Source organism: Arvicola amphibius, chromosome 8 (genome assembly GCF_903992535.2).
Source record: "Arvicola amphibius chromosome 8, mArvAmp1.2, whole genome shotgun sequence".
NCBI classification, from domain to species: Eukaryota; Metazoa; Chordata; class Mammalia; order Rodentia; family Cricetidae; genus Arvicola; species Arvicola amphibius.
The window spans coordinates 26414824-26425342 of NC_052054.1; positions in this window are offsets into that span (position 1 = coordinate 26414824).

Here is a 10519-nt window from a genome sequence, read left to right on the forward strand (position 1 = left end):
CCTGATTAATGATTGATGAAGGAAAGTTGAGCCCAATGTAGATTGTTTTACTTCTGGAAAGGTAAGTGGTCCCTGGTGATGTAAGAAATCAGGCTGAGCCGGGCGGTGGTGGTGCACGCCTTTAATCCCAGCACTCGGGAGGCAGAGGCAGACGGATCTCTGTGAGTTCGAGACCAGCCTGGTCTACAAGAGCTAGTTCCAGGACAGGCTCTAAAGCCACAGAGAAACCCTGTCTCGAAAAACCAAAAAAAAAAAAAAAAAAAAGAAAAGAAATCAGGCTGAACAAGCCATGGGGAGCAAGCCAGGAAGCAGTAGTCTGCTGCCGTGGCCTCTGCTTCAGTTCGTGCCTCCAGGTTCCTTCCTGGAATTCTGGTCCTGATTCCCCATCATAATGGACTGGAAGTGTGAGACCAAGTTGCTTTTGATCACGGTGTTCATCACAGCAATAGAAAGTAAGCTAAGATGGCTGGAAATCTTGCATCAGCAATACAGAATTTCAGACATAGGAAAAGAGTGTGAGTCCATGTTAGGTTGTGCTTGAGATGCTCTGTGCCTTCCGGCACCAGACTCCCATGGAATCCAGCAAGAAGTACAGTTTTTAATCATGTAAAACCCCCACTCAAAGTCTTCAGCAGCTCATCTCTATTAAAGAATGTGCAAAGTTTCCACTGTGCCTTTTAAAACCTTCCGCAGCTTGGCCCCCACTCCTGTCCAGATTCTTCACCCTCCAGTGCCATCTGCGAGAGCCACAGATCTGTCACATTGACAAGCACATTCTGTCCTTCAGTCTGGCTCAGAATCTAGTGTCGGGATGGGGCGGAGGTCACTTTCATTCTGTAAATGTTTATTGAAAGTTTTCTTGTCTTTGCTCAGATTGTTCCCTCTGCCTCATGAGCCTCCCACTAGGTCTTCGCCAACTGAAATCCAAATCTAGCTTCGTGCCAGCTCTGGTGTAGAGCTCCCTGTGTCTCTCTGAACAGAAGAGACCCAGACATTCAGGCTGCCTCCAGGCTTGATAATATATGTTCTTGGAAAAGTTACTAGGACTGAGAGAAAATCTAAATAAACTCTAGCTTTGCTTACATTTTGCTGACTTTTAAGATCACTGATTTTGGCAGTCACGCAGCTGAGTGATACAGGGTTAGTCTGCCACTAGCTTTCTGGTAAATAGCACTGCTCACATGTGGGGAAGTTGATAACATTTGTCTGGATTACTTTTGTTTTTTTAAGGCACTGTTATCAAAACCACCATGCTTCACCTGAGCCCATGGAAGTATCTGGACAACAGGCGTGAAAAACACTGCCCATTCAATCTAACCTAGTTAGTGGGCTCTGAGCCAGCGAGAACCTTGTCTCATAAAAAGGTGGATGGTATCTGAGGAATGGCACAGAGGTTATCTTTTGGTTTCCCCATCCACTGCCATACATACATACATGTATACAATATGAGCACATACACACATATTCACACACACACAAAATTAAAGGACAATAATAATTTACATTAGAGCAGAAGAAACATAAAGGAATAAGAAATGTCCACATCCAATGTACCTCCCTCTGTCTGTTTCTTAACTCACTGCCCTCCCTCCTCCTCATTCCAATGAGGTCTCCTGATTCCCTCTCCCCCGCACCACCTCTCCTAGCTCTCTGTCTATTCTCAAGGCCTGACTGAGTATAGGAATTGCCAGCTCCCTCTTCTGTTGTACAGAGGAGCTCAGCTCCGCTGAGAAGGGGAACCTAAAGCCAGGAGATAGAGTTGACGCACACCTATAATCCCAGCACTCAAGTGGCAGAGGCAGGCAGATCTCTGAGTTTGAGGACAGCCTGGTCTATATAGTGAGTTCCAGAACAGTCAGGGATACTCAGAAAAACCCTGCCTCAAAAACAAAACAAAAAAGGGGGCAGGTGGGGAACTGGTTGAACTTTAAACATTTCTTTTCTTCTTTTGTCTTTGTCTCTCTCCACCACTGATACCATCAGTTCAGCAGTTATTATGACAGCTTCTCTTCTCAGGGATACAAACTATGATGGTACTCTTGAGGGCAGAGGTCCATACCATCTGGCTTGTGCTTTGATTCTTTGAGACACAAACTCCCCCGTAGTCTACACCAACCATGAACTCAGGATCCTTCTGCCTCTGATCTGTGAGTGGTTGGGTTATAGGCATCTGCCACCATGCCTGGCCTATTTGTTGTTTAAAACAACACTAACTAACTTTGTGTTAGAGACTGTATCATAGCAGTTTCTACTTAGTAGACTACAAAGGTTTGAGAGTAGACAAGATCTTAATATTCTTTGCGAAGTTTGGCGCCATGCCTAGCAGGGAATGAGCACTCAATAACTGCTTAGTTAAACAGATCAAAGATTGGTTATCTGACCTCTTGAACCACCTCCTTCAGGCTACTTAAAATTAAAAATTAGATGTATAATTGTCATTTTACACAGAATATATTTTCAAATTTTCACTAAAATTAAACAAGTTTCCTTTTAAAAATTTTTCAAATTACATTTATTTGTGTGTTTCATGCACATACATGAGCCTATGCCACAATCCACATGTGAAGATCAAAGGGTACTTGGCAGAAGTTAGTCCTTTCCTCCACTAAGTGGGTCCTCAAAGATTGGCGGCAAGTGCCTTGACCTGCTGAGTCATCTTGTCAGTGGTAAAATTCCTGCTGAGTCATTTTATCAGTAGAAAATTTAAATAGACTTCTAAGGAAGAGAAAATATTTCAACTTTTGGTATACAAGGGGCATAGTGGTGCATGCCTTTAAATCCAGTACTTGGGAGACAGAAGCAGGTGAACCTCTGTGAGTTCAAGGCCAGTCTGATCTAAAAAGTGAGTTCCAAAACAGCTAGAACTTCACAGTAAGAACCTGTCTCAAAAACAAAGAAAGAAACAACCAGCAACAACAATTTGTATGTGTGATGGCTATTCTTAGTTGTCAACTTTATTACATCTGAAATTAACTAAAATCCAAGTGTAAGTGGAGACTGCACTTTAGTTTCCTGGCCACCAAGACCCAAATAATCACACAGAAACTATATTAATTACAATACTGTTTGGCCAATAGCTCAGGCATATTCCTATCTAGCTTTTACATCTTAAATTAACCTATTTATAGTAATCTATGTATCACTACCATGAGGCTGTGGCTTACTGGTAATGTTCTGGCATCTTTCTCCTTCAGCAGCTTTGACTCTGCCTACTCTCTCTCTGTGTGTCTAGATTTCCTGCCTGACTTTACTCTGCTAAGTCATTGACTAAAACAATTTTATTCATCAACCAATAAAAACAACACAAAAACAGAGAAACATACCACATCACACAAGTATGGTTTTTTTTTTCTTTATTAAATCATTTGAAGTGGGAAGACCCACTTTTATTCCAGATCTTTTGAGGTGGGAAGATCCACCTTTAATCTGGGCCACACCTTCTGGTAGCAGCCTATATAAAGGGCAGGGAAGAAGGAAGCTTTTGCTCTTTGTCATCCCTTCACTGGCATTAGAGCCCCCTTCTTTGGGGTTCTGGTATATACTGAAAACCAGCTGAGACATCCAGTCTTGTGGACTGAGCTACTAGATTCTTGGACCTTTCATGGGTAGATAACTGTTGACTCAGGTTTCTGTCCCGCCTGGTCCTGCAGCCATTAAATCCCAAAGAATCACACAGAGGTCTACATTAATTATAAACTGATTGGCTTATTAGCTCAGGCTTCTTATTAACTCTTATACTTTATATTAGCCCATAATACTTGTCTGTTAGTGGCTTGGTATTTTTTCAGCGAGGCAGTCACATCTTGCTTGCTCTATGTCTGGGTCTACCTCTGTGTCTGGGTGATGACTGCAGACTGAAACTTCCCTCTTCCCAGAATTCTCATTGCCCCACTTATACTTCCTGCCTGGCTACTGGCCAATTAGCATTTATTTAAAATAAAAGTGACAGGGTACAGACCATTGTCCCACAGATTGTTGGGATAGCCTTTAAGCTATTCTAATAAATCCCCCATGTACAGATGAGTATTCATATATATGAATGATAATGTGAATATATTAATGTATATATATGTATATATATATATGAATATATAAGTTCTGTTTCTCTAGAGCCATGGTTCTCAATCTTCTTAATGCTGTGACCCTTAATAAAGTTTCTCAGGTTGTGGTGACCCCAACCATAAAATTATTTCCATTGCTACTTCACAGCTGTAATTTGCTATTATAATAAATCATAATGTAAATATCTGATATGCAGGATATCTGATATGTGACTCCTGTGAAATGGACGTTAGACCCCCAAAGAGGTCCATGACACACAGATTAAGAACCGCTGCTCTAAAGAACCCTAATACAGTATGCACTGAGCATTTACAATTCTTTAAAATATTGAACATTGCATTTAACTTCCACTGTCCTTTTATTGTAGATTAACATCTAATGGCATTGCCCTTGCTGCCTCTACACTATACTTAATTGAAATAATCTACTAAATATGTAAAAAATTAATTGAATGTATTTTTAAGGGGCTAAAGTGGCGAGTACTTACAGTGCTGAAAATTTCATTACTATAATCATTAACAATGTGACATGAATGTTAAGTATTAATTGTATGTAAAATTCTTCAAGAGACTTGCCATTGAACTCTCAGTTATTAATAAGTATCATAATACATACATGTCAAGGCTTTCTGAAGGAACTTTCTCCACTCCACCTTTGAAGAAAAAAAAAACCAGCAAAATTACAGCTTGATGTTTTCTTAACAAAGATTTTCAAAAATCTACCCATGACAATAAATACAGTCTTTTAAGTTGTTTTCTCCCCTATAATTAAAGACTGAAAACACAAATATGTGAGAAAGTCCAAAGCCAGGACGGCTGCACAGGCATCTCAAGGCCAGCTTCAGATAAACAGCCTGAACATGTTTTTCTCTTTCAGCCGTCGCAATGCTGATTAAAATTGTTCAAGCCATGAGAATTCCAGACTGTTTTTTTCCAGACATACTTCCAGCCTCTTTCCTGTTTTTATTGTTTGTTTGGTTGGTTTGGTCCAGTTTTTCAAGATAGGATTTCTCTGTGTAGCCCTAGCTATCCCAGAACTTGCTCTGTAGACCAGGCTGTCCTTAAACTCACAGGGCTCCACCTGCCTCTGTATCTTGAGTGATGGGATTAATGGCTTGCGCCACCCCCTCTGCCCAGCTGTTTGTTTTTGATTTTTAAAGAAGGTTTCACTCAGCTCACGTTGTCCCGAAACTTTGCTATATGGCCCAGGATGGCTTGGAATTCCCAGTCTTCCTGTCCCAGCCTCCACTGACCTGAGATTGCATAAGGTCCATTCACTGGTTTCTTAAGAAGATGGTTTCATTGCCAAACTTTCCCTAAGATAGTTTGCTCTCATTTGGACCTTGGGAGCTCAGTCTGGTGCTCCAATGTGGGTCTCTGTCCAAATGAGGAGCAGAAGGAGGGAGAACATGAGCAAGGAAGTCAGGACCGCGAGGGGTGCACCCACCCACTGAGATGGTGGGGCTGATCTAATCGGAGCTCACCAAGCCCAGCTCGACTGGGACTGAAAAAGCATGAGATAAAACCGGTCTCTCTGAACATGGCAGACAATGAGGGCTGCTGAGAAGCCAAGGACAATGGCACTGGGTTTTGATCATACTGCATGTACTGGCTTTGTGAGAGCCTAGCCTGTTTGGATGCTCACCTTCCTGGACCTGGATGGAATGGGGAGGACGTGGACTTCCAACAGGGTAGAGAACCCTGACTGCTCTTCAGACTGGAGAGGGAGAGGGAGAGGGACGGGAGTGGGAGGAGGGGGAAGGAAATGGGAGGCAGGGAGGAGGCGGAAATTTTTTAATAATAAAAAATAAATAAAATTTTTAAAAAAAAGATAGTTTACTCTCTTCCTTGGGGCTAAGAAGTCAATTGAATTTAACAGGTTTAGCATGGAAACTTCTTAAGTGGTGCTAGAGATTGTATCCAACACCTTACACTGAACTGTATTTCCGCAGTCTCTGGCAATTTTTTGTTTTAGGACAGAAATCACTCAGTGTCCTAGGTGGGCCTTGAACTCACTGTGTAGCACAGGGTAGTCTCAAACTCTTTGTCCTCCTACCCCAACCTTCTAAAGAGCTAGATTTATAAGCATGTGCTTCCATTCCTAACTTCGCTGAAAGATTTAGTTTTAAAACAAAGTATCCAACTATATTGTACACCAGTTGATGTTTTTACAGTGCAAACCTCCTGATCAGTCTAGATAGGTTTCTCTTTTGAGAAGTCAGGTGGCTTCAGGATGCTCCTTCATCTACAAATAAGGTTCATGTTAACCAGCCCTACAGAAGATTGTCTCCAAAACTTCAGTATCAATATACAATCAGAAATACAACTGTAAACTGGGCAAGAAGATGGAGCATATCTGTAATCCTAGCATTTGGAAGGTGGGGGCAGGAGGATCAGGAGTTCAAGGATCAGCCTACGACAAGTAGTAGGGAATTTTAGCCAGCCTGGGCCACAAAGGACCCTGTCTGAAAAAGTTTTTTTTTTAAAAAAAGTGAGAAAAAAAGGCAATTCAACTATAAGAAAAATTTGATGAGTTGTTCACATAAGCACATCTGTAATTTACTGACGGAAATGCTACATGTGTAAAATCAGGCTGGTTTCACAAAAGTAGATTTAGTAATCACAGAGCTCAAGACAAAACAATGTGTAATTTTCCTTGCAGTGATCTAATTGCTGTCACATAAATAGAGTGCAAAACTTACGACGGCAGTGAAAGAAGATGAATGGGTTGTTGGAATAATCCTAAGATTTGATGCCACTACTAGGTCATTTCAGATAATTTTATTTATCAGTCATAATTATAGTCATAAAACTAGTATTTATTAAGCAAATATTTACTGGTTCCTGCTATGAACTCCACAGGCTACCTTTTGTTCTAGTAGGATTTATGTCTAGGATTTAGAGTTATTCCCTCTGTTGGGGAAATTTCTATTAGGTAGAAGCTAGACCTTAGGAGGTCAACGTCATAGTTAGTGGTCAGCTATCAATGGACACAATAGGAGAATTCTCAACTGTGGGCATTGCCTCCATCAGGACTGCCCTTTAGTCACTCTTGGGAGGGGGGGCATTTTCTTGATTGTCAACTGATGTAGAAGAAGCCGAGTCCACCGTGTGTGTGCCACTGCTGGACAGGTGAACCAGGCCGAATAAGAAGGCAGAAAGCAAGCCAATAGTAAGTAGCATTTCTCCATGGTCTCCGCTTCAGCTCCTTCCTTGAGTTTCTGCCTTGGCTTTGCTTGATGATGGACTGTCACCTATAAGCAAAAAGAAACCCTTCTTCCCCAAGCGGCTTTGGTAAGTGTTTTATCACAACAAAAGAGAACAAACAAGGACAGTTTCTGGGATGGTTTGAATGAAGTGTTCCTCGTAAGTATGAAGGATTTGAATACTTGGTCACCAGTTGCTAGGCCTGTTGGGGAGGCTTAGGTGTGTGGCCTTCCTGGAGGAAATGTGTCACTGGGGGGGGGGGAGGTGGGCTTTGGGGTTTCAAAAATCATGTGCTGCTTCCTGTGTGTGCACTCTGCTTCCTCTCAGCTGCTGCTCCAGTCACCTGCCACCGCTACCTCTGCTCTGCCAACCGTGGGCTTAGCACTCCGGAACTGTAAGCCCAGAGCAAACCCTTCCTTGTGTAAATTGCATTGATCATGATATTTTATCACAGCCACAGAAAAGGAACTAACACTGGTCCCTTCCAAGATTCCCCCTTTTCACTCCTTTAGGGTGGTTTTTGGAAGCCTCATTGTCTAACTATTGTCTTTCTCTAAAAGCAGTAGGCTTCTGATAGCCAGCTAGATCTAGGCTTAGTGTTCAACCAGTTAAGGGCAGTTTAATGGTTGATTATAATTGACACAATCTAGAATCGCCCAAGAAAAGGATAGCAATGATGGACTACAGGTCAGCTCAGGATGAGGTTGTGTGTCTGTTTTAGTTATATTAAACGGATGTGGAAGACCCAGTCTAAGAGTGAGAGGCACCATTTCCCCAGGCAGGAGGCCCAGGACTCTATAAGATGGAGAGAGCCAGCTGAAGGTTAGCGAGTGTGCAATGCTCTCATTCTCTTTTTGCTCTTGACCTTGGAGGTACCCTAGGCTACTTCATGTTCAAGCCTGTTTGATCTTCCACAGTGATGGCCTGAGACCTGGAACTGTAAGCTAAATAAACCCTTTTCCCAAGACGCTTCTGCCCAGAGTTCTTTATCATAGCAACAGGAATGAACTAAGACTGGCAGAGAGGGTTTACATGCATGCGTGGTAAGCAGCCATCACTGTGGCAAGATGGAGGTAAGACAGGCATTATACTAAGAGTACTGGCACACTGTGATTCATTAAGTACCTACTTGCATTTCCACAGGCAGGGCTGGGACTCGGCAACATCAGGAAGTCCATTCTGTTAGGACATAAGTATATTATCTTGTGATACCTGCTATTTTTCAGTTACTATTAGTCAGCTTTTTGGTAATTATAAACATATATTTAAGTATATTATTTATTTAGACATACGTTTATAATTAATGACATTTAGCTAATTACATTTTTATTGACAGCATTGCTATATATTCTAACCAGTTTTATTTTGGACCCATAATTTTCTTATAGGCCATTCAAAATGGCATAAAACGAAACACCTCAAATCTGCTGAAAAGCAGCGTTTAATTCATTATTTGCTTCCCTGGGGAAGCTATATTCCAATGGGATATCTGCACTACTATAAAGTAGCATTTACCATTCTGAGTGTAATAGCTCCAGTGCTAGCTTAAGATTCTTAGAATATTGTTCTGAGATAAGTAAATTATGTATGCCCGTTTCCTGTTATAAATTAAATTAAATCTTTCAAGTTTGAGGGTTAGTGTAGGGCATTTTGTTGCTGTTTGGTTATTTTGTTTTGTTTCATTTTGTTTTATTCTTTCCAAAATTTTGTTTACAAGAAGTTCTTTTGTAACTGACAACATGGGTTCAGTGAAGTTGCTGCTCTTACCCAACACTGGTGGAAGCATTAAATCTTATTATTAGGTCCCCCCCAAAGCAGTGCTAGAAACCTGGCTTTACCACTTAGTGTGTGTCCTTGGGCTCAGTTTCTCCAAGTCTCGAATGCCTCACCTCATAAGTAAAGGAAGGATAACAAAACCTTCTGTACAGACTAATTGCAAGGCTTAAATGCACTTGGTCTTTGAAAGCAACATTCAGTGGACCGTAACCATTATTATTCTGCAGCTAAATGACAGAGCTGTGTGTCCAGGCCTTGGGAGTCATTTCATCTGATGTGAAGCCAGGCCAGCACTTCTGAAATTGGTGATAGTATGGATGTGTTGCAACCCGGGCCCAAGATAAGAAAGTAGGTGCAGTGTCCCTAGCATCTTGTAGGGATCCAAGAACTTCTGATTGTGCTGTATCATAATGAATCTGTAAGCTGGTTTTGTGTGGGTATATACAGACACGTTCTCTGGGCTTTCTTTCTACTGTTGATGAGACATCCCAGGAGCTGTAACAGGAGCTCTTCTAATCCGTATTAGGTGCATAAAACAACAGGTAAGGGAGGGTATGCCTTACACCCACACTTCTGACCTCTCATTGTTCCCTGCCACAGCGGTTACTCAGAGGCTGTTTACTACCTTCAGAGGCGAGCACACCAATTACTTACCCTCTGAGATTTCCAGAAAACTAGTATGGTTTGGTAAAGTAATTTGCTTGGTAACCTAAAGAGACTTGACAGGTAAACCCCACACTAGACTTAATTGGCCTAGTAGGCAGTAAAACGGATGACATAGGATGATATAGACTTTGTCTGGAAGCTCAGAGACAAGCCCAACCCTTTCTCTTGCCTTTGGGGAGGGAAGGAAGAAGGCAGCTTAATCAGGGTACTACCCACAGGGCAGGAGTCAGGCTGGAGCTTCACGTAGAGGCAGGAGATCCTGAGGCTGCAGGAGCAGGACAAGCAATCAGGCAGGATGGCCAAGCCTCATAGGATAAGAAGTGTAGAACAATAGGTTTGGAGGTCTAACACTGAGATAAAAAAACAAAACAAAACAAACAAACAATAACAACAACAAAAATACCAAAGAGAGCGGCGTAGGTGGCAAGTCTTTAATCTCAGCAGTCTGGAGGCAGGAGGCAGGGTGGATCTCTGTGAGTTTGAGGCCAGCCTGGTCTACAAAAGTTAGTTCCAGGACAGCTAGGACTGTTACACAGGAAAACCCTGTCCTCAAAAAAAAAAAAAAAAAAAAAAAAAAAAGCAGAATGCAACTGGGTAGAAAGAGAGTGGCAAACAGACAAGACAGCAATGGCATTTCTGCAGCTTACTAGACTATGTAATGACTTCCGTGGGAACTGAAGAGGGTGCTGGTGGCCTCAGATGTATGGTAAGCACAGATAAAAGGATTTGGGGAAAGGCAGGTAACAGGGAGGTCAGCTAGGATCTCAGCCCAGGCAGGTTTGAAGCTAACTTCTTTGGTTCAGTTCCTT